The 24,351-nt window shown below is 39.6% G+C and overlaps 1 protein-coding gene across 8 annotated transcripts in view; it reads right to left on the reverse strand.

The window, feature by feature from the left end:
* Nucleotides 1-24,351, reverse strand: part of ADGRL2 (adhesion G protein-coupled receptor L2) — a 180,514-nt gene that overhangs the window by 150,498 nt on the left and 5,665 nt on the right. Inside the window, exon 1 of one of the 8 annotated variants that reach the window (XM_044301910.1) lies at nucleotides 19,405-19,545. The exons of 6 other annotated variants lie outside the window; for them this stretch is intronic. The gene's annotated coding sequence lies outside the window, so the exon portion shown is untranslated. Of the gene's footprint in view, nucleotides 1-18,024; nucleotides 18,841-19,404; nucleotides 19,546-24,351 lie in introns of those variants that run through there. One more of the 8 variants, XM_044301909.1, reaches the window with a different exon arrangement.

The following is a 24,351-nucleotide window of genomic DNA, read 5'->3' on the forward strand; positions in this document are numbered from 1 at the left end:
TCGACCACCTGTAAATCTTATTATCTTTCCTGCATGACCAGCTTTAGACACCAGTCCAACAGGCTTCAATACTTTTATAGCACTATAAAGGGGAGTAAAGTAACAGAGCAGATGTAGTCCTCCAATCCATGCTACCCCCCCCCCCTGCAGGATAGATTAGCCATGCCTGCTCTCGATGGGTTGGGGAACTACTAGACTGTCTATGGAACTGCCTTATCTGTAGGGTGGACATAACAATATATCCTACAGGTTAGGGCTTGTTCACACAAACGTCCTCAATGCACGGGCACCGTCTGTGGGGCAGCTGCATGGGAATCGTGGACCCATTTACTTGAATGGGTCCGCGATCCCTCCGTTCCGCAAAAAGATATGTTCTATCTTTTTGCGGTGCAGAGGCACGGAACCCCATGAAGTGTTCCGTTTCGTGCTTCCGTTCTGCATCTCCGGATCTGCGGACCCGTTGAAGTGAATGTGTCCGCGTCCGTGATGCGGAATGCACACGGAACGGTGCCTGTGTATTGCGGATCCGCAAACGCGGTCCGCAATACAGGAACGGGCAGCACACGTTCGTTTGAACGATCCCCTAGCGTAAACAGATAAGGCTATTATTCAAGTTTTGGAGATCCAGCAGAGGATCTCCAAACCTGAATAAAACGCATCAGTTTAATTTACAACAACACTATGCATCTGTTCCGTCCATATGCGGTTGTATTAAAACAAAATGGAACAAACCGGGTCAATGGGTGACGGATCTTTTTTATTTTTTTCTATAACGAATACAGCATGAAAATCAATCTAAGTCAATAGTGCCGGATCTGTTTTTTTTCGTTACTGAATAAAACGGATCCGTCACCTATTGACTTACAATGATTTTAATGCCGGATACGGTTTGTTCCGTTTCGCAGACTAGACACAAAACCGCAGGTTCTTGCCTTAAGATAAATTAAAGAATAAAATATTATATATATATATATATATATAAGCAATAATCTAATATGTATTAACATGTATGTACAGAACACCTCTGATTATCGGCAGTTTTTTATTTAAAATATGTCAAAATAATAAATGCTGATTCTATGCAATGCCACCTCCCAAAAAAAGCTGTAAATATCCACGAGCTCTGGCATCCAGATAAAATACAGACATCGTGATATGCTTCCGTAGTCAGGCCTTTTCAACCAAAAGATCTTATCATGAACATCCTTTGTTGAGTTAAAGGCCTATCAAAGATCCTATAATGCTGACATATAAAAAGCCTGTTAATGCATCACTGGCTTACCCTCGCATCTCTCGGGCCGACCACGGAGTTACGGGAACACGTCTCTTAGTACCTGACAGGCTTCTCTTTTAACGGCTCTGCTTGTAATGTAGGAAAGCCTTTTCGGCCTTACTGAAAACTGACTGTTTACATGTGCTGTAAAGTAACATGTAACGTTCCAGGCATGCCAGTCAGACAGACGAAGCATGGATCATAAAGCCGGCTCGAAACCAACATTTCAAAGTTTCCTCATAAGTTATTCATGTAGTAGAGGAAACAATCCCGGGATATAAAGCTGGATTTATGGCCGTGCATCTGATCAATGCACATGGAGCGTCGCTGAGGCACGAGCAGATGCTAAGGTTCCTGGAGACCCATTAGGTTACCAAACCATAAATGTTGCTCATGCCTCAGAAACACCGCTGGATTCCTATGGAATACATAGGCCATAGCCTCCAGAATATTAGTCTGGTCTACAAAAGGTCTCCCCGAATAATAATCACTCATATATTAACAGGCACCTCCGTATAATACATACATGGTACATACAGGCATTCTCTTTACAGGTTCAGAAAAATCACTTTAAAATACTACTAAGCCTCATGCAGATGTTCGTGGAACACGGTCCGTGAGATACCGGACTGGCATTGCAGGAGCGATCGGCGTCATTGGTTGCTATGAAGCCATGCGCTCCTGCAATGCCAGTTTGGTATCTCACGGACCGTGTTCCACGGACGTCTGCATGAGGCTTTAAAGGGATATTTGAGGATGTTAATACTAATTGCTGATACTTAGGATAGGCCATCAATATCTGATTGACCTGAAACCCTATACTTCTCCCAATCAGCTGCTCTACAGTGGCTCTGGGGTCCAATGAAGTGAATCGTTGCAGTAACCAGCTGTGTAGTTCCAATGCCAACATCCTGTGCCACAGCTACTTGCGAACATCTGACTGGTGGGGGGGTCTATCAAAAATTGATAAGCTTATTCTGAGGACTGGCAGGGACCCGTCTGATGGTCATATGTTTTGTAGCAGCTCTGGTTTTGCAGTAACCAGCTCTGTCCACTACACAATGGATGGAATTTGTAGTTCCGGAGCCACAGCTATTCGAGAACAACTAATTGGTGGGGGTGCTTGATATACACCTATCAAATATTGATAAGTCTATCCCAAGGACTGGCAGGGGACCTCTGGTGGTCATATGTTTTGTAGTAGCTCTGGTGACCAATAAATAATGAATGGAGCTGTGTAGTTCCGGCACCAACTTCCAGGGCTGAAGCTACTTGGGACTGGTGGTAGTGTAGGGGTGTTGGACCTCCACCTGATACCGATAGCCTATCCTGAGGATAAGGGTCCATTCACACGTCCGTTGTTTGTTTCCTGATCTGTTCCGTTTTTTGCTGAACAGATCTGGACCAGATCTGGACCCATTCATTTTCAATGGGTCCTGAAAAAAAACGGACAGCACAATGTCAGATTTTTTTTTTCAGGACCCATTGAAAATGAATGGGTCCAGATCTGGTCCAGATCTGTTCAGCAAAAAACGGAACAGATCAGGAAACAAACAACGGACGTGTGAATGGACCCTAAGTCAATGTTAAATTCTTGAACTACCCCTTTAAGGAATTCTAAATTAATAGAGGAGGGTTGCCCAAATCTGTGCATTAAACTGACCACTCATTGATTTCAGAACCACCGTGTGATATTTATTTTGCCCTGTAGGGGCACTATAGGGAAACTTCATGCTCCCTGGGGATTCTAGCAACATGACAGCAGGTCATCAGTGGACCTTTTTAACAAAAATGAGTAAGAAGACTGAAAAAAAGAAAAGAAAAAAAAATAGCAAAAAAGGCAAGAACTGTGGGTGCTTGGATCCAAGAGAATGGTGCACTAGTAGGCCACATGGCCAATTTTAAACCATCCATGACTACCATTAAAATTGCTCTATAAAAAATATTAGGTGGGGGGTGGATAAAAATATACATTTAACACTTCACACTCAGGAAGGGGAAGAATAGCATAAAAAGAAAAGGAGAGGGGCTCAAAAAAAAATTCAAGGATGTGTAGACAAGTCTTACATAGACTGACTCAGACAATTTAATTAAATGCAGATTTACAAAGGAAGAAAAAGAAAAATCGGAGTCTATAATCTTAGGAGGAACCTCAACAGAAAACGTAACCGAAAGAGAAAAAAGACATATGGTCCATGTTAGCAGTCTGGGAGGAGACAGTTATACATGTCTTCACTCCGCTATACACATTAACACCTTCTATCCACATCAGTCACATGGGTGCAATCTAAATTCACTTTGGTGTCCCATGTATTGATTCAGCTGCTGCCGTCCTCCGCATGTCAACAAAGGAACCAAACAATACTATGTCTACTTTCACACTCATGTTTTGGCTTTCCGTTTGCGATATCCGTTTAGGGCTCTCACAAGCGGTCCAAAACGGATCAGTTCTAATGCATTCTGAATGGAAAAGGATCCGCTCAGAATGCCTCAGTATGCCTCCATTCCGTCTCCATTCCACGGACATGAAATTAACCCAAACGGATCAGTTTTCACTGACACAATAGAAAACAGATCCATCCTCCGTTGACTTTTAATGGTGTTCAAGACGGATCCGTCTTGCCTATGTTAAAGATAATACAAATGAATCAGTTCTAAATGGAGGCAGACGGTTTGATTATCTGAACGGAACCGTCCATCACGGATGCGCACAAAACGCGAGTGTGAAAGTAGCTTAGCGCAAAAAAAGTGTCTAAAATATCACTCAATGATTCATCTACAGGTGGAAGCCATATAAACACCACCATAAACATCACGTACGCACAATTACATCCCCATAACAAGTCATTCATGAGACGTGTACAAAACCTGCAACTTCGGACCAGCTAAATACGATCGATAACTCAGCTTCAAGAAATTGAAGTATTAGTAGTTTGAAAAAAGTAATACAAATAATAAAATTAGGAAAAAAATAAAAAAAAATATCAAATTTGAAAAATTCATCTAATTTAGATTTTTTTAAATTGAAAAAAGTGCAAAAATGATATGATCTAATAATATATATTTTTTAAACCTACCATTATTAAGAACTCATTAGCCAGCGAACGCCATTAATTAAAAAACAACACAGTAACACAAACGTCTACCAATCAAACTCTTGACTCTCGGCCTCTTTGTTCCGGCCGATTAAATATTTCCTCCGACACATAACCGAGTCGTATAACTCATTCTGCTCTTTATTTTATTATCACATAATAAATCATGCCTAATAATGGAAAGTTCCCATAAAAGCAGTGAAGATGCCGCTTGGCTGGAAGCTATGAATCTCAGGATTTGTCTGAAATACCAGTTATTAATTAACATGGAAGTCACAGAATCGAACTCCCTTGACGGAAGAATAGGAACCGATGGCCGCTCTCACATGAACTCGCATAACTTAGAAGCGGTGGCTCCTGTGTTAGCCGCCTTTGCCTTTAAACCGTCTTCGGTGAGTGCTGAATGTATTAATGATTCATACCGTCTCCGGATCACGTATTGGTGATCGGGCACTAATAAGACATCTCCCGTACACAGAGGCTAAGGGAGAAGGAAATGGGAGAGATTCAGAAAGTCAATTACAACTGTTATATCTTAGTGTCCTGCTGAGAAGCATGTTAAATATGCTAATATCTTTGGACACCACAGGCAGACTCGGAGGCATTTTGCAGCTGCATCTATTAGAAGACAGGGGCTTATCTGGTGTAGCAAACAGATTTCATTCCAAAACATCCAAATATCCCAACACTTTACTAACGGTGAAGACATCTGGAGCAAAAAAAAAAAAAAAAATTTAAAACAAAACCAATAATGTGAATTTTAGATGAAGACAAGGCCTATGGTGCCACTTTCCGTCTGGCGAACACAGGGGCAGAGGTAAACAGGGGAATAGAGATCTCAGCTGTGTTAATGCAGCTGGATGCAAACTTCTATTTCTATGGACGGTTATTTGCCATTTTCTATCCTCCCTAACTTCGAAAGTGACTGGCCCATAGGTGTATCTCCAAGGGGACAAAGAATTGGGCATGATAAAAATCGACCATACCTGATATTTACCCAGAAATCAAAGAACAGCCCCTGCCAGCTTTGATGTTGATGGGTTACCTTATGGCTATAATACATAAAAAATAAAAAAAGCTCAAGTTCAATTACCCCAATGGCATATGGGCATCATAAAGGACCCCCCCCCCCCCTCCCAACTTTCTCTCTATTAGAAGTGAGCCATTAAGGCGCACTCCATAAGGGGATGTAGTAGCGCACAAATCCTGACCTAGGCCTCTCACCCAGTACTCTCTGCTCTGCACTGATGAGGGGCAATCACCCGAAAACAGTTGTCTGCAGATGAGGCGCTGGCTTAATTATCATCCAAGTCATGTCTCAAGGCTTCTTAAAAGGTAGTACATTGGTGGCATAAGAGGCAGAGCTTGTTCAGAGCTCATTTGCATCCCTTTCCTCCCAGAATTCCATAGGAACATTGCCTGACTTATAAGACTCATCATGCCAATTAAGATGCTATCCATAAGGAGCTATAGTACCCCCAAAAAACTAAGGACACCTTTGACCCTGGTAGAGATGTCCCATCCAAGTCCCATTTGGCAATTATGAATAATATCACTGTTAGTTTATCCAGTTACATAGTGCCAACATATTCTTCAGCACTGTACAAAGATCACTCACATTGGTACTTATCCCTATTTGGGGTCACAGTTTAATTTTCCAATAACCTTTACATATGTTTTTGGAGTTTCTGAGGAAACCCATGCAACCATGAGGAGAACATACAAACTCCATGCAGATCTTGCCTTTGGTCAGATTCCAACCCAGGATCCCTGCACTGCAAGATAACAGTTAACCACTGAGCCATCGTGCTGTTTTATAGTATATTTACCCGGCAGAGGCTGGCAGGACTTAACTACTTCTGTTAATCTCTGATTGCCAGGAGGCATGCTCTTCAGGGGATGGAGAATCTGGAGGCATCTCAGCAACCTTAAGAATTGGTATACCATCTTACTACGTGTAGTCAGCTTTATTGGGATTAAAAGTACAGTCTACGCTTTATACCCAGTTTATGTTGCCTGACAATGCTGGACGAATCCCAAGAGCCCGAGAGCGATTGGGCTTAGAAATGTTCTAACTTTTTGAGTCTGCTAGAAAAGTGAACTCGGCAACCAAAGGGGACCGGACTGTCTTCCAAAGTATACACATTTTGATTACTCATTTCAGGAAGGATAAGTTATTTCAAGCTTTTAATTTTAAACATATATCTTAAAGTTAAAAAGAGCAAAATGTTGTGATTGAGGGTAGGTTCACACAACGTTTTTTCTGCGCTGAAAAAAAATCTGATTGGGGATGTGTTTCAGGATGCAATGTTTCATACTTTAACGCAGTTTTGACATGGTTTTTCACCCTGTCCATTTCAGTGGGAGCTCTGGACATATATTCTGCATCAAAATGGACTGCACGTCACTTTTTTCTGCATGTGTTTTGGGCACATAATCCATACCAAAAATCTGGCGTGTAAAATACCCTGAAGAATCTGAAATAACGAAAAAAAACTCCACAGAGCAACTTTGTAATGGGCTTTGTAACATGTGCCCCGCCAGCACATTCAGATTACTTTTCCCAATATTTACGCTCGCCCCACCCACGTCTAATCATCCAACATAATAGGAGATAACATGTGACCTTTGCACAATGCTTATTCACTATGAGCGGATCACCGGGAGGGCTTCACTGTTCCTGATCTTCAGAATCCTGCAGAACATTTTTAAGTAATTTACAAGATTGTTTTACAGAAGGGGCAAAAAAATAAAAATACAAAATTGAAATGGTACCATCCGTGAGATCATAGTCTAATTACTGCGAGGCAAAATCCGAAAACAAAAATCAATGGGCACATAAGGTGCAATCTCAACTGTGTTCGGCTCGGCACACAAAATCCTTGACTCATAAATCAATGTTACAAGCCATTCAACGACTTGATAGTCAGAATCCCACTTGACTATACGTACAGCCATTAAATGAAATAATAATGACTTTAAATGTGTCATACTGGGTCATCAATATCACCAAGGAGTTGGCCACATTAAGGAATGGATGGAAAACAATGTGCAAGGCCTTTGGTTGTTTGGCTTGGAAAAGAACGGACTATTTGTTAATAATTGTAATCATTGCCTTGTTGTTAATTACTACAAACAGAAGGAAACGCCACAAGGAGAGCACAAAATAATTTTCCCATTCATATAGGGAGAAAAAAAAAAAAAAGTTATGAGACACAAAGGTCGGAGCTCTCTGGGAAGCCACCAGCTGTTTTCAATAGATCTATTCTTTCAGCTTCTTGCTATACCCGTACAATGCTCAATAGTTAGGTCTGATTAATATTGATTATAGATTGGCAGATCTAAATCAATAAAAATAAATAAAAAAAAGAGCGTGGTACACTATCGAAAACTTTATCTGTTCCCTATCGTGGATCACACAGGAATATAAGATCTCATGCAGGATGGATTACACTACATCTAGAGTCCTCGTGTTTCATGTCACTCACACCTAAGGAAGGCCAGGCTGTTTCAAGGCCAAAGCATAATGTCTGTCAGCTGAAGGTGGCCTGGATGAAACCTAAGACGTCCTAGGGCACGTCTATGGTGACAGTCATGAATGGAGGTTAGAAGACTTTAATTGGAGACATAAAGGCAGCAAATTAGTTATTTAAGAAAACAAGCAGTCGATGACACTTCTGGAAAAAAAAAAAAGAAAAAGCGTTCAGACGGTATAAATAAAGGTTATTATGACTGTTAAAAAAAAAATAGAGAATAAAAAAAAATAAGAAAAAAACTGGTGCAATATATAAAAAGCAAAAAAAAAAAAAAAAAAATATTTTGTTTTAGATTATTTTGTATATTGTTATTGTCAAAATAATCATATAGTTAGAGGGGGTTGAGTAGTGGATAAAAATGGATTATCTATCCTCAGGAAAAGTCATCAATATTCACTTGGGGCGAGCAAAGACGACAATGCGCAGGTAGTTTTGAAGAAGTATCATTCACACACGCGCCGCAACCCCTTCAAATAGCTGATTGGTGGTGGTGCTGGAAGTTGGACCCCTGACTATATAATATTGATGACCAATCGTGAGGATAGGTCATCAGTTTTAACCCACTACATAACTCCTTTAATTACCCCATTCCAGTAAATGTATCAAACATAAAAGTGTAAACCCTCACTGGGTCACTTCCACAATAGGCTTGGGGTTGTTGGGATAAAACAAGGAGCATGTTACAATACTTCCACAATGCCGCTATAACTCCCATCCAGACATTGGTCAACAAAAAGATCTAGAGTTGTGCCAGTGACTCTCCACCACGAAGGGCAAGATCTGCACCAAAGAAAATACACAAAACAACACATGGTTTTCGGTGTGGGTTTGGGGTAGAAATGCAAAGAAAGAAATTTCTGCCATGTGTAGGTAGCCTTAGAGAGGTCACAACTCACAAGTCCCTAAAGAATTGAGAGATTAAGTTCTCTTATTATATCCACCTACAATTTGGGCGGCAATGACAAGTGCACATGAACTACACCATGTTTATTCTTCCTAGTCTTTTATAGATCAGGAATGAGTAATGCTCTTCCCTACCAGATTCCATGGGCCAACCATCCATGGGCCAACCATAGGTAAAATATTAAAGGAGTTATCACATGAAATGTAAAACTATGCAATGAGTTGGACATTTCAAAGTATTATTGCAATATAAATGCAATAAAAATATTGTTAGGCTTTTATGTACATTACATTTTTCTCTCTGGTAGCGCCCCCTGACATGTATCCTTCTGATCCACCATCTCCTGCATTCACAGGTGGACTAACAAGCTCAGCGTCATCCCTGCTCCCTCCCCCCAGTGCTGGCAAAGTGATCCCATAGTGAAGCAGGTGGAGCAGCCCAGACCCTTCTCAGTCATTCCTACTTGTAAATAAATACACGGCTGCATCTCTCTCTAGACAGCAGAGAGAAGGGCATTGCATACCGCAACAATATTTATTACTGCTGAATGAGGGACAATTTTCTATGAAGGAAAAGAAGGGGTTAACAAAGGTCGACTACAATGCACTACTACATGATGCAGTAGCTTGACTATCACTTGGGATGAGCTGCTGCCCACCTACACAAAGGGATGAGATAAGTACTCCTAATATGAGAGTAAAAATAAGAGAGAAAGGTGAAAAATTACATGGCAGAGTAGTGTTTTTTGTATTGATATAATTAAAATAATGGTGTGCAAAACACCAGATTATATATATATTTTTATTTATTTATTATTTGTGGGGTAATCCCTTTAATAGAAGTTAAACTAATATTCCACAGAAAGATCCAAGTGGAACCTGCAAATATGGTGTAAACATTTAAAAATATGTCTGAAAAGGAAAAGCACACATAGATAGATGGATTGATATTGAAAATCGCATTAAAAACTGTAGCACAAACAGTATATATATATATATATATATATATACATACACACACACACACACACACACACACACAACTCAACCTTGAGGCTACATCTAACCCCATCTTTAAAAAATGTATATATACAAATGTATTATTTCCTATTTAATGTATTTCCAGGTACACAGCACAGATCCACTTTAAGACTGGAAATCAGAAGAAAGTGTTGTTGTTTGGGAAAATTAGAACAGTTGGAGATCTCCATTTCTGCAATTACCTATGGCTTGCAAAAACATCAAATAAAGGATAACCACACTATAAAAAAAATACACAAAAACATGAAAAAATGTAATAAAACAAGAAATGCCAACGGGTGGCAGCAGCCATTATTTCTGACTGATGAACCTCAGTCATATTGCTTGGTTTCCGGCTGTTAAATGCACAGGACACGAAGAGTATTTGTGTGTTGTGCCGTTTTTCTCTCATCCATGTACAGCTGGTAATGGCACCAAATTGCCGTCAGTACAAAATAAATAAATACATTCTTCCCCACAAGATTCATTTCAGGTCTCCTATCCTACAGCTGATGGAACTCTACAGTCATACAGACTCTCAGAGTTCAACCGTCCTTCCATTTTAATGCAATTAGAGACGACTCTAATGTGTGATGTCAGAAATAGATTTAAGGATTACTGGAAACAAAAAATTGTGGTAAATCAAGTCTAAAAAATAAAATCTCTGAGAATTCACTGGCGTCGACCGAGAAGAGGACACGAGGTTACATCTGTCTATACCCTCTAGTCCATTTACTGGTGTAACTTTCCAGTTTGCAATTTAACATAGAGGCTTAGCACATACAGTTTCACTGAATTTGGGCTTAATAAATCCACCTCTGCCAGAAAACAATCACTCGATGGAATTAAAGTGCAAAATCTAGGATCATTTAGGGGAATTTTTTTGCATTTTTGTCATTTCCTGTCTGAGCATCGTTACTTGGAGAGGACCCACGGTGTGATCTGTGGCTATGTTTCCATATGACATGCTCAACAATAAGCATTCCGTTCTCCCCCATTTATTATCAGACTAGCAGAAATATTAACAATGCAATCAAACTCCTGCCACCGTCCTTGTAGTTAGGGGCTGTAAATATCTTAAGGACATTTATCCTGCATAGAAAATACATTTAAAATGACATTACATGCAAGACACCCTTCAATCAAAAGCTATTGTTCTGAAAAAGCGAGAGGTCATGATATATTTTACACTGTAATCCGTCACTGGGGACAGCTAAACGCATCCATAATCTACTCTCCTGGTAGAAGTGTTTTGTTGACTGGGCAAAAATTCATGCTAATTCGACATAAAAATTTTGAGATGGTTATTATAGGTGTCATTAAGGCATGGTGTTTCAGTGCAGTGACTAAATCATATAGTAAATTCCTTTAAGATGGTATCTAAAAGGATTAACACAGAAAATAATCAAGAACAACATAAAAGATTATATTCTGCATTACTAAATGATGTACACATGTACAAATGTGATTGAGTTTAGCATGGGCGGAAGCAGGAAAAAGTAAGCACTCCCTTTAAGAGTACTTTGAAGCCAAGAAAAACTTGTCTGCAACCCAAAATCAAGTCTTTACAGTAGATCTGGTCTTGTGAGAATAGAAGTCATTGACCATTCAACTATGGAATCTGTATTGTTGCCGGATTAAAAAATAAATAAAAATTACAAAAATTTCACTCATTTAAAAACTAGCAATGACTGTAGCCAATACAAACATCCAAGTATTGAAAGAAAAATCTGCTGTTCTAACTGAAAGAAAACAAAAATACTATCCAAAATCACAAGGGAAAACATCTGCCAATGAACTCAATTATCATAGAAAATCATAATACAGCCAATTTTTTGCCAAACTTCATACTTGGCCAGTGCCGACACAGATAAGAAGGCATCATCAACTTTTGGTCACATCAAGCATGTTCCATCAGGTCTTCAGTATAAAGACATGATGGAACCGAACATGCTTGATGTGACCAAATACTGATTATCGGGCACGGCTGGGGGGGCAATTCAGGGTATGATGAAAGGGTGAAATAGTACAAAATAAGTCAACTCTTTAATCCATTACCCCTTGTTTTTTCATATTTTATTGTTAAATTAAATATTTTAATATCCAATGCTTTTCCCCCCCTCAACCACAAATGGAATTTGCAGTAATAATAAAACCATGTAACACTACTTGGCACAGATACCGCAGAGGATCTCCAAAAACAAAAACAGTCTGCGAGACAAAGGAAATAAAAAATATTTGTATTAATAAGCATATAGTTGGTTACTATACTATGGTTCGGAGAAAGCTGGGATGAGAGCCACAAGTTTACATCCACTGTAATAAAGAACTGATTAAACTTGCATCCATTTTTTGACATTCAGGACTACTTGTAGATTTGTGTTACTGTAACAGTACAAGAATCCACATTAATCTAGTAGCAGGGGAATTGTCTTCATTCTTAATAGAAACCAGAAGGACTTCTAAGCAACCTCGACCTTTCTCTTGTTACACACCTGCATCTTGAAATTCAAACCAAAACCAAGTAGCTTCATCCTTCCCTACACCGAACCAAAGGCACCTTCTTCAATCATTTTGTCAGTGGTTACATCCATTAAATAGTGTAAAACGTCCAGACTATGATCCACTGCACTCCAAACAAATCTGCCCCACACGAAGAGGACAAATGACATAGAACCAGATTTTAACCAAGGACCAAGACATTAATAATCTACAGTTATTGAGCACATTATTCAACACGTGTTGGGAACTGAAACACTACAGAAAGATTTTTTTGACGAATATAAAAATGTTAACATGAATAATTGATGGAAATAGGATCACCTTAGCTTAATGGATTAAGATCTGACTACCAAATGGCTACTGACCTAAGTGTCTTCACAGTGCACGCTTCTCCTAAAAAAAATGATTTAAGGCTGAAATGGACAATCCCCATACAAAAGACTAAAATATGGCTCAGTTGGCGGTGTTCTTGCTGTAATCTTAATTGTAGGACAAGAAGTAGCCAGGTGATCTATGGTACTGTACACTAGCTGCTGTAACTAAGTACTTGCAAGACCTATTACAAGCAAACGGATTCTAGCTATGACAAGTGATGGGCATGTCCTACGTGATGGAGAAGACATAAGCGTTGTCTACGAGACATAATGTGACAGTAAATTTTAAGGAACTACATTGACGTGTTTAACACATAAATTACGCAAGTGTTGTCCAAAAAAAGGAAGTCAGATCTTACTCAAACTTATTCGAGCAAGACTTAATGAACTGAACAACATGTTCGACTAGAGAAGACACAAGGGTTGCCTATAAAATTACAGAGTTGGTCAATCTTATGGAGAGTTTGAATGTTTGCTCCTACAATACATCATACTTAGATTTTATTATCTCCTTCCAAAACCAATCTTTCTCGCTCTAGACAGATGCCATAAGACCTTTTCGTCACCATGACCAAAACCAATAACCAAGCCTCTGTTCCCTCTTATCAAGCCACTCGATCGATATTAAAATGTTTCACTTTAATATACAATCTTAAAGTAAAATAGACCAGAACATCAAGCTAAAGAATATCATGAAATAAACTAAAATCCATGTAAAATAAATCACATCCTAAGTATTCGGAAGTAGAGAGTATAAGTACAAAAAGTTGTAGTCGAGTCAAATGGCGCATAGACAAACTGGTAACAAATGACAGTGTAAAAAAAAAAAAAAATATTCACCTATAGTAATGTGTTCAAACTATAGACTTGGGTCACAAAAATAAAGTACAAACAAGTAAACCATTAGGGACTCTATAATTACATGCAAATTACCTCTATCTGCAAGCACTAATTATTAACTACTAAAGCAGATAGTTTATTGAACATGGCCACAACGGTTTTCCAATCAAAGCCATTGTAAATTCTATGTGGACAGGAGAAGAGATAGATGGAAGAGAAAACTCCACAACAAACATAATACTTACAGTTGATTGTGGGGAGGACCACTACTGAACTCAAATCTTGAGTTATAAGGAGATGAGAAATTAAAGGAGGAGGTTCCTAACCATAAGAAGCTGCAAAGTTTTTAATTAGGACACACTACGTCATGCCCACAAACAGAGAGGGTTGACCCCATCAACAATAAGGATAAGCCCTACTTAAAAAAAAAAAAAAAAAAAAAGGGGGGGGGGGGCAGTATTACTATGTACACATATTAGTTCAGGAGGCAACATTGCGCTTTAAGATCTGGAAAATTATAATTAAGGAAACAAAAATCCTAACTTTTGAAGGGTCTAAACTTCCTATGATGGAAGTTTTTGGCATTGACTAGGTAGCAGCTTCTATGCACCATAAGCTCACCATGTTGTACAGCCATCTTTGCCAATAAACACAAGATATCAAGCTATATCAAATCTTTTTTTCTCAAAAGAGTTTTAATATTAAAGTTGGAAGGCCGATATTTACATGGCATTAGGTCACACGTCTCCTTTATTCTCCAGAAAGTACCCATTGTGCTGTAACACAATAACTTGATAACCAAGAAGTGGAAGTAAGAGTTGAGCCAAGACTTTCTGACGACTTGTGTTGATGTTTACCCAATATATTCAATGAGACAGATCCCAGTTATCTGCTGCTGTTGCTGTGTCTAAGCATAGCTTGGCACCATTTAGAAATAGACCAGACGCAAATATGAACATAAAAAAGAACAGACCCACAATCTGCACTCTGTCGGCACGACTGGAAGCGTGACTTGCACTATTCATGACATATCTTAATTAGCACAATTCAGAAGATTCCCATAAAAGAAGAACCAAATCAACTACTGACAGCACCATGTTAGCTAGGGTAGCATGGAATCCATTGCCAATGGTCTGCAAGAAACTGTGTGATACTTCAAGTAACATAGCGCTATTATGAGCATATCTGAAAAGTGATAGGATCGATGTCTAGCTGGCTTCTTAGGTTTCAGCCATATAAATGCACAGAAATTTGAGTGGACCAACAGAATATAGTAAAAATATACATCAGGCATATGAACACCGAAATGAGTAAGGAAATCTCAGCCGGCCATCTTTTACTCTCTTAGCAGAGCTGTGTCGTAGAGTATTAGAAACACTGCACATTAGCCATTTTATTACCATCATTCCTAGGTAACTAGCTTTAAAATATAGTCCGAATTATAGACACTACATAAAAAGCAACACAAGATCTAAAAAGCATAATAAAATTTAGGGAACATAAGCACAAAAGTACTAGTGAACACCATCAATGCTGAAGACCTGATTACACTACACAATTTCAATGTAAAAGGTCACAGGAACAGGAAATGACATATCAAAATTCCCCAGATGAAGGACTATTCACCAACGTTACTACCTGGAAACCTAATAGACAGTCAGCAAACAACCTGTAATAGCACAATAAATAGTCACTACATGGTGTGTTTTATGGAGAGTTTATAGAGTTGCTAGGCAAGGGGTATTGGAACTACTTGGAACATGAAAAACAAAAAATGCATTAAAAAAGGACCATATATATCTACATGCCATACATAATCAGATGAGCCAGAGTGTCTGCTTTTCTCCTCAAAACAATGAAACCAACTGTTGCCCAATGACAGAGAAGATTATGAAATATAAACTACATGCCAACATTCATAAATGTAATAACTGTGCCCTTATGTTACGTGCGCTCAATCCATAACACACAAAAAAAGCCATTGTTATGGGGTGCCAGACAAATAACCCATTGAGAACTTTAAGGCCATTGATCAAACTAATAAATTATGAACAAGGCGGTAATTTTTAACATTCTGTTGAAACCTACGGATCTACAAACAGGGCATTCCTTGTCGAAGGGTGAACAAACAAAAATGTAGAGACCAAGGGATGATAATTTTAGGCATTTGTATTTTTTTTTAGCTAACATTGCTACACGAAGGGACTGATCACCTTCTATCATCATTAAATATTCATTTCTGTTCTAGAGAAGGGTCGTTGATCCAGGGAGTTGTTTTGATTGCAAGATTTGGAGTCAGGGAGGAATTTTTTTCCCTTGAGGTGAGGAAAATTGTCTACTAGATCAGGAGGGTTTTTTGCCTTCCACAGGATCAATTTTGCAGGATAATGGGCTGAACCGGATGGCCATAGGTCGGTTTTTAGCCTTTCGAACCATGTTACTATTACATAAACAGGAATAGGAGGGTTTAGGTCTGTGCTTACGACATGCAAGCCTGGGAAAAGACCCAACTCCATTTCTACAAAACACACATGCTCTCACCGACCTTGGCCAATGGAGTTCAACGCCCTCTGGAATCGTGACACATTTTTCTTTCACAGACTAGGGAGATCAGACAGAGTTTGGACACCTTTCTAACTACAATGTATAATTAACTCCCAGATAAGCGGAGGCAAAATATTTGACAGCCTCACTTCGAAACTGATATCGCAAAAATACCAGCGACGTCTGGGGAAGGTCACCAACAGCACAGACAGATATTCAGGCAGAAGGGAAAGGACTAAGAGGAGTTAGGTTCTATGCACAAGTAAAGTTGTTTCTCGACAATTAGCATTTGCATATACATGCAAGATTATGTAAGCATATGGGAAACGACAAAGACGCTATAGAGTTCTACAGAATAGGTCAATATAAACAAGACCTATTAAAGTATGAATCATGCATATATTAGAAGGTGCATTTCCTGTTCCAAGAGGTCTTATCAAGCAAAGTCAACTTGGATGAAAAAGAATTTATCTCATTTAATGTGGCCGAAAATCAAAATACAACAGGATCCAATAAGGAACGGCAATTTTAAACGCGCTCAATTGCGCAGCATAAAAAACATTAAATTGAGACACATCCAGATGAAATGAGCCATTTTAGGCCTCCTGATGTGTTGGTCACTACACCAGAAGTCTCCGGTATACATAGGAGAAGGATATATATTTTTTTTCTTGGGTGAACTATTTTTGGTGATGAAACTTTGACACATTTTTCACCTTACGATTTAGCAGAAGGCAAATTTTTGGCGCCTAAGGATTATCAGAGCGGTAACTGCCAAAATCCCTAGAGATCTCAAAGTCATTCACCGAGACCAATATCTGTGCAAGCAGAATGTCTTTTCAACGCACTCCCACTGTGCACGTTTTCACTACACGGAGTAATCATGCTCCAACACAGAAATCCTAATTCGGCGCCCCACTCACTGTTCAGACCTCGCTTACTTTTTTTTTTTTTTCATGTTACAATAATCCTATTGGAGAGCAATTGTTGCATTTAATATTCAAGCCCTCGTATGAAAATGTTTCCTATGAAATGTGGCAGAGTTGTTAAGATAATACGTGTGCATGCTGTGAGAGGGTAATGCCTACACAATAGCCCTTTGCCAGTGCCGTAAATCTCTTCATTAGACAACTACATATAACAACGGATCTACTTAACCGTTTCTTTACTTAAAGGGCCATTTGGTTTAACAATAACAAACTCGCTGAAGGATTAGCCAGAATAAATAATGTATTGGTCCCACGATGGGGACCTGCTACGCTCCTCTACACCGTGACAGAATGTACAATGCACTAAAGCACCAGTGTGAGAGTGGGCAATCAGCTGGCAAAGCGGCCTTTTAATCCAAACACCTCCAAGTGCTTGAGTAAACAAGGTCCGCGCTGCCCTTCAAGGTGAGGTAAGAGAAGTTCCCACGCTCCACAAAATAAAAAAAAGTTGGCACAAACACACAACTAGCCAAACGATTCTTATTTTGCCCTCATTCTCCATCATGAAAAGTTCCTTTGCTTAACATTTTTTGATTTTTTTTTATCCAAGTAAAGTGCATTTTAATACAACTTGCAAATACAGAGCTCTCTCTCTCTCTCTCTCTTAGTAAGACCAAATGAAATGGAAAAAGCCCACACTTAATGTCATGGATTTATACTTTCAGGAGATGAGAAAACATAAGCCTTACAGAAGCTTTTAGATCCTAAAATGCCCATTATGGTTATAGTTTATTTTCTCTTGCAAAACGCTAAATAAATTGTATTTTACGGGAAGGATTCTACTGGGTAGATACAAGCATGCAAACAACTTTGGGCTTAAGTGTAATCCATAGATTAAAAATAAATCAGACAGCGATAAAAGTGGAAAAGTAGAGAAAAATTCCCTTGAAGACAGAGAAAAAAAGAAAAACGAACATGATAGACACAAGACACAAAAATGCATTTTACCTTTTTTCTCCTGAGTTATCAGTAGAGCAGCCTCGAGTTATACAGTTACGTGCATGAAAGTAAGATACAGATTTTCCAGGTTACAAAAGGTCTGAAGACCTGACTAGAGCACTGCCAAGTACTTTCTTATCATGGCTGCTTGCTGTTGGGAATGTCCTTTATATTTGCCGATCTGGTTTGGCAGCTTGAAGCAGCGAGGGCATATTTTGAAGGGATAAATGGTCATTGACTATCAAGTAACAGCAAAACTAAAGCAAAAGAGGCCTTGTCAGTCCTAAGAGATGCTGCACACATACTGTGATCAAGAATCCTCCAAGCAGTGAAGGCTTTTGAATGAGGTTTTGACATCGGTGGCTGTTGCTAGCGAGCGTTCGTCTTGAGGAAATGAACAGAACCTACATCATTCCATCTTGATGAGTCCTTATATGTCTATCACTCAAAAACCTCCAAAAATAAAACCTTTGCACTACCTGCTCTCTGGTCTGATGACAGTTATGGAATAGTCGATGGAAAATAAACCTCCAAAAAAGGAGTTCTTTTACTATGTCCCCACTCAGCAACCAGGTAAAACCTAACACTTCGTGACAGTAGCCCAACCAAAAAAGATCAGCTCCTACCGTCTAAACCAACACATTAAGTAATGTGTCTCTGTTTACTGCCATAATACAAACAAATCTGAGCCTGCACACATTAGCAAGACCATCAACAATCCACCCCAAACGTTACCAGACCATCAACACAAACAAACTGGTGCCTGCCTAAAACCCCACTGGGCATCCTGGTCATTGTTCCCTCCAGCTACAAATATTCTTCTCGCCTGCTTTGTCCTCCTTTGTCAAGTATGCACTTGGACCTTCTCCATGTTTAAATACTTTCCCCCCCTTCAAGTACATTGGCAAAGCTCAAAAAAGAACATGCTCTGAATATTAAACAGTCTAAAAATAAAGGGTTGACTTCTCAAAACTCTGCAGATCCTTTGTCCTCCAGTGAGGAATGCTTAAGTGTTTTACAATAATGACGATTCTTCTATCAAGCAAAGTAATATATAAAATATAAAAAAAAAAGGAAAAAAACAACTCAACACATCTGACATAGAAAGATAAAATACTAGGAGCAAACATAAAATGCCAGTATTGTTTGCAATCTACAGAGTTATTTCGTAAAATGCTATATAGTGGGTGCCTTCTAAAACCCTTCCTGTCTTGTATAGAGCATAAATCTGTTCTGGCAGCCTGACCTTTAGACAAAAATTATACCACAAGGGAGAAACATTCTAAGAAATGCTGTTTAAAGTCAACAGTGATATCCCTCCACCACCATTGCCCCCCTCCACTACCCCCCCAACCCCTCCCCCAAGAGTGCACTTTTCATGAAAAGTACCTGTTGGTGAAACTCGAGTGAATAAGGAGACTTCCAGATAAAGCTGCAGGGATGGCTAAAAGAGCTAAAGAGCTGGTAACCACTTGTACAACAGGAAGCACAGTAATTAAATGGATGTGAATCCCAGACACAAGACTGAGACAAGCCCTCCACCTCCCTTCCCCAATCCGAATGCTCCCAAACAGCCCAAAATAAAAAAATAAATAAAAAGCACTAATTTTCTACCATCACACACCAATCAGCTACACACATACATACAGATATATACTTATTTGCATACACTTCCAAAATGTTAGGAAGAAACATTTCTGAGGTCAACACCAGCTCAGGACACATTGAAATCTATAGAGGTGTAGGCACAACCTCTGGCTGCTGCAGGGCACCAAGTAAGCAAAGTGTTAATTTGTAGCAGTGCATACAGAGCACGAGATAGATGATATGTAAGCAGTGAGGCATACACATGCAAATAAGTCAGGCTCTCGAACAATGTCTCAAATTCAAATTAGTGGCTGCGAAATCTGTATCATTGTCCCGTGTTGTCCTCCGTCCTCCAAACAAGCACACACCGAAAAGATGAGGTTGACCATAATAAAGCTGCTACTTAAACACAGAGAAGAACCTTTCAACAGAGCAAAGTAGTGGGGAATTACCAAAAGGTCATTCCACCCCACAGCTGCCAAGAATCGTTCTCGACAGCAATGGGCGATAGAATGTTCTGTCATCTGTATCCACAGCAATAATCGGACCGAGGCGTTGATTGATAAGAACATACCGAGACTGAACAAGACGTGCCACTGAAAACCGACGTGAGAACTTATCAGGAGCTCCGTTTGTCCTCTCACTGTTCACGATGGTGATTCTCCTGTGTCAACCTTTACATGGCTACAATGTGAACCGTGCAAGGGAACAGAGGAAAATAAGCTCCTGAAGACCTCAGAAGAGCTGAAAGATGTTCTAGCAATCCACACTGGTCAAAACGTTACAGACAAGAGAACATAATCATGAGATTGAACCATGTAAGAACTAAAAATAATGATTCTGAAGACCACAGCCCTTAGAATAAAAATTTATCCTGTATATGTACCAGAGCTAAGTAGGTCATCTATGTGCCATCTGTGGTCTTCCATGGGACTACAGTATTAGCTTAACTCGAGTATATCAATGCCAGTCAACTCTGCATTTCTACATGTTTAAAAGTGCCAAGACTTGCATATTACTACATTGAAATTTGCATCTCCAGCCATTTTTCCACACTTAATAAACTGGAATATGGGTGAAGGAACAGCTGGGTACGAAAAGAAGGGGAGGAGTCATGATGCATGATGGATGGTGCACAGTTGCTTCAGACCATCATCCTAACAACAAACGATGGGTCAAGGTTTCGAAAACAGGACAATAACGCTTCAAATTAAGGGGGCACGACCCATATGATTGCACATTACAACTTATGAGAGGACCAGCTCACATCACAGACACGTATACCGTAAAAGGTCCTCAAAACTGGAGACGTGTGAGATAAAGTTGTCACCTTGAGGGCAGACCTTTTCTAAACCTCCCCTTTAAAGAAAACACTATGGTAAGCCATTGTTCCCTTGACGCTCTGGAATCCTGTATTTGAATCTGACCAAAGACTACCTCTGCATGGAATTTGTATGTTCTCCACGCGTTTGCATGGGCTTCCTCTGCATGTTCTAGTTTCCTTCCACACTTTAAAATTGGAATTTAGATTGCGAGCCCAATGGGGACCGGGACCGATGTGAGTGATTGATGTGGAATATGTTGGTGCTATATAAAATGAGCATCACCTTGGTCTGAAACTTCTAACAGAACAACACAATGAAAATTAGCATTTATTGCCCCTTTAAACAAATAATGGCAATAATTTTGCCCCCCCCCCCCAAACACCCTTTCGTAAAATGACTTAAGAGCAACATTCAACTATTCTCACGCTGCAAACATTATGCCGCAGTCGACACTTCATACAAAGGGAAGGTTGAGTTGTCCTGTTTGCTTAACAAACCGTGAGTAATTCTCCATCAAGCTGTGACCGACATACCTTTGCACAGCTGTATGAGAAGATAGAGCGTCTTCATCGACAAACCCTTCTCCATTAAAAAGCCTCAAGCACATGTCCAGAGAAGGAGTCATCCATAATGGACAACCGAGACCCTCTTCCCCATTTCTGGCCCTACATATATAGTTAACAAAAACTAAAAAAATTACTGTACTATGAGAAAGCCTTCTCCCAAAAAAAAAGAAAACACCAAAATCTAATACACATAATACAAGGTTCATGCCCTTACATCCAGTAAAAATCAATGACCGGACAGGCCAACAGGGGCCTATTTTATTTAAGAACGCGAGAGAGGGAGCGTTCATGATTAATGTGTTTGTCTTGAGGAAAAGGCAGCATTACATCCGGGAGAGGAGACCAATTTTTTTTTTTTTATACCCCTATGGCAAAAAGGCAAAGACATTACGATTCCAAATAAGATTTTTTTCTTTCTTTTTTGTAAAAGGACTTTGTCCTTTGTACTTGACCAGTTTCCCCGGAAATTCTTGCAAATTGGCTTACTGACCCTGGGAGTGACTGAATGGATTTCAAAATGTCACAGAGCCTGCCCTCTTCTCGGAGCCCTGTTAGTTATGGCAACAAAGTGAACCAAGATGCTATGCGTTTGGAAGGAAGAGAAGGGGGGGGGGGGGGGCAGCGACACCGAGCAGGTGCCTAAACACTTTAAACTTTTAGGGCTGATTTCAAAAGCAGGTGCAGTAAAAGATTAAAAAAAGTTCATCCCCAATTTTAAAGAAAAAAAATAATAAAATTCTATCAGACTCAATGATGAAGAACACTCACCATCACGATACAAGACAGCAGAGCAAATAAACTTACTGGAAACAAGTGCTTAAGACACAGTGTGACAGCCAGAAGAAAAAAAAAGAAAAAAATCTAAGAATTACCGAGCAGAATTCAGCGACGGACAGGCTCCTCCAAGCAGTAATTACATTTTACCTCAAGTCTGTATCAAGAACATCTCTTAAAAGACTTGCATTTGTTTTTTTTAACCATAAGGTAGCGAAGGGGGGGGGGGGTGAGTAAAGCCCACACGGTGCAACACAGAACATCATCTGTAATGACGTCGAAGTGTTATTCTACAGTCAACATAAGGTAGAGAAAGCTGAAGAGCTAATAGTTCTCTCCCAGATACATGCTACATCCGAATCTGGGGGTATGATGGGTAGAGAGGCCGGAGGGGGTTGGTATATAGAGAGGGAAAGGGACCATAGAAGGAGTATGTAGGTCAACGGGGGAGACTGCGCAGAGAGAATTGGGGGGGGGGGGGTTGAGGACAGAGAGAAACAAAAAATAAGTATGAAATAACTAAGGAGAGGTGGGGGTTGTGAAAGGGATCCCATGGGAGACACTGATCCAGAAAATGGGGGACATGTTAAGAATGAGGGGGTGACTATTGGCAGAGGTAGAAAATGGTGTACGATCCAAAAAGTAACTATAATGTCTTAGATCTGTATAATCAGGAAAACAATATATATATATATATATATATATATATATAAAAAAAATTACAATTATGGAAATAGGTCTTTACTTCACCCACTCCAGGAAAACACATGCAAAGGGTTCCTACTGGCAAAAAAATTCCATATACTCCAAGACGTGAAATTACAGATAAATCTACTGCTGTATTGCTGCAACACAAGCAGATTCATACAAAAAAAAAAAAAAACTACCTGCCTACTTCTCAGGGAATAAATCATACAATGGTACATTGTTGGGAAGGACCCCGACTCCTCAAGTTACATCAATGTTTGCAAGCCTTCCCAATGGCGAATGCTGCACTACAAGAAGTGCGTTCATTGTCTATGGAATGTCATTATTTCGTTTTTCCTGTAATTATCCAGGCAGCTTCGCGTAAAACAAAACAAACCTTCAGTTCTGATTTTAATAGCCACCGTTAAACATCAAAACCTGGAAAACATGAAAGCACAATATATCACATTGAACCTAACCCAACACACACACTGCGAAAGCTGTACGCTTGTGTTAAGCCCTTTGACGATAAACAGCAAAAAAGAATTAAAACAAATAAAAAAAAAAGTAAAAAAAAAAAATGGATCAAGACTGACATACGTACAACAGCAACAATCAGCCCTGACGTGCTAGGATGAATAAAATGTCAATGATGTGGCATAAAGAGAGTCTCAATATAAAACGTGCTCGCTGCGATTTACAAACCGTCTTGTTAAACGAGAAAAAATGTCACCCACTCAACACAGCGATGCATCGAGCAGCGACCGGGGCTTAATAAGAAGTCAATAGACACATTATATATGACTTTTAAAGGGCATTATAGACAGTAGCATGAAAATAAAGATTGGTAACAAAAACAAAAACAAAAAAAAAAAAAAAACACAAAAAGGTCACAAATTCAACCAATGTCAAAAAGTAATGCATCGTGGGGGATCCAACTTTGGTCTGCAGAGGGTTAATGCGAAGTAGGTCAAGAGGAAATCCCAGACTATAAACCACGGGGGTTCCCAACTGTATTGGTACCTCTGGCTATTGGTCAAAGCAAATGAGGGCCCCCTCGCCTATTTTTATTTTTTAAAGGGAAACACCCAGAAAGTGTCTGCTAATGGCTGTGAAAATGACGGCAATAAAAGTCGACTTGCGGGGCTGGATGGGAGATTGGGATCGCAGAACCTGTCCCTGCGCTGGGTGGGAAAGATAATTAGGAGCCAAACCCTTTAGAAAAAAAAAAAAAAGGCAATTTTAATGAACGTTCAAGTTAAAACCTGAAGAGCAATCGGTTTCTTTCCACTAACGTCTTGATTTGATCAACCCAAGATGGAAGCCTGTCGAATAAAACCTCCTATCCTAGCTCACATGAAGCCATGAAAATGTGCCCAAGCTAAATGTAGGTCAAT

This window comes from Bufo gargarizans, chromosome 7 (assembly GCF_014858855.1).
Source record: "Bufo gargarizans isolate SCDJY-AF-19 chromosome 7, ASM1485885v1, whole genome shotgun sequence".
Taxonomy (NCBI): domain Eukaryota; kingdom Metazoa; phylum Chordata; class Amphibia; order Anura; family Bufonidae; genus Bufo; species Bufo gargarizans.